The sequence below is a fragment of the Pinus tabuliformis genome, chromosome 1_1 (assembly GCF_031772625.1).
Source record: "Pinus tabuliformis cultivar Carrire ecotype Pingquan chromosome 1_1, CPIR1, whole genome shotgun sequence".
Taxonomy (NCBI): Eukaryota; Viridiplantae; Streptophyta; class Pinopsida; order Pinales; family Pinaceae; genus Pinus; species Pinus tabuliformis.
In genome coordinates this window covers 312,477,648-312,479,446 of record NC_142297.1, presented here as the reverse complement: position 1 = coordinate 312,479,446, position 1,799 = coordinate 312,477,648, and positions in this window count along the sequence as shown.

The window sequence follows — 1,799 nt, the reverse complement described above, 5'->3', positions numbered from 1 at the left end:
TGGGTAACTGAAAGTGGGTTAGAAAAGTTGTGGCAACGGTGCTAAAGTTATCAAATGAGGCTCTAGGAAATTCAATATACCATTTTGCTACCGGACCAGTTAGCAATCACTGAAAAAGGTGAAGCCTAATCGAATAATCATTTAGGGTGTTAGATGAGCACCACAAATGAAAAGTCATTACGTGATTCGATGGATCTTCACCTGGATTTCCATTGAATTTAAGAATATCAGATGGAATTTTATGAGGAATCGTTGGCCACCAAGGGGCGTAAGCAATTGGATCATTCGTCAGCTGGTTCAGATCTAGTAATTCTAGAGTTGCTACAAAAGGCAACTCTTGATTCAAGTTTCGCGAAGCATACCTAAGATAAGATGGGATCGCCTGAGCAGTAGGTCTTTGTATACCATCGTAATGTATCTGATGTTGATAACTTTGATAAGGTTGATGGGCATAACCATTATATTATGGTTGTTGATAACCGTTTTGAAAATGTGGTTGCCCATTACCTACAAAGCCTTGTTGCTCAGGTCCTTGGTAAGCTTGCGGGAATTGCAGTTGTTGATATTGTACCAGCCATGGTTGTTGGACCATTTGTTGTTGCCCAATACCGGATGATTGACCAAGATGCAAAGTGATAGTACATATTTGAGCCTGAGTCATTCCAAGTAAGGAGGCACTAACCTGAGGTTATGATTGAGCCGCAGAGACAAGAGGATGTTGTATTGCAACTGATGAGCCCCAAAAATGGGTAACTTATTGGGCTCATTTTGCCTATTATTCTTGATTAATCCACCATTCTTCATAGTTTATGCATGATTTTGAGTATATTTATGTTAATTGAATGAATGAGAATAGTCACTTGACCATGAAGTCTAATACGTGCTTATTGCAAATTTTTGGACAACTTTTGGACCAAGGTCAAGCATTTATGAGCCAGTGGACAGCCAAATACGAGGGAAAAAGGCTGAGGATTTGTAGGAATGGTGTCTCCTGCACTAAATGGCCCCTTCCTCGAGTTCTCCACCATCAGCTCGGAGTTCAGCAGCCCACCAAAGATGATTCCCAAGGGCAGCCAAGCAGCTTTTGTGAAGTGGTTGATTACTTGCAGTTTGAGTAGCCAAACCCCTTGAGTTAAGGAGGGTTGTTGGAGGTCCTCATAGAACATAAGTAGGAAGGATTCCAGCCTTCATAGTTCACTTCTTGAACATTTTGTATTTCACACTTTAGTGATGCTCTGCCTTCCAGCCCGTTTTGGAGCTTTTGCTGTAAACATTTTTTGTGACATGGTTATTTTTTGAGTAATGGAGATCAGTTTCATTTTGCATCAGCTCTGAGCTTCTTCTTAGGAGGCTATAGCTCTTTGGGTTGGGCCCAACCCAAGTGCCAGTACCTCCTTGGTGTACTTTTACATGTTTTTGCTGCATTCATAGAATAATTTCTGCTAGTAGATTAAAATCTTGCTTGGTTACTTAAGTCATTTTTGATGATTAGAGTAGATTTTCATGTTTTAGGTTGATTTGATAGGTTGGTAACAGAAAATATCTTTTAAAAAGGCCATCAAGCAACTCTTGGTCTCACTTCTGCCTCCTTGGGACCATGAGCTGAGACCAAGGCGTCCTTGCTGCCATAAAAACATTGTTCTTGATTCTTCATGCAATTGCTAGTGTTAGATTCTTAGTTGCAAAAGTTGATACCAGATGTGATTACATGCTTAAATCTGTTCTTGCTTAGTTTTCATAGTTATCTTACATGATTTTCTACCAATAAATGAATGTTCATCATGGTTTTTGGTTTCTAG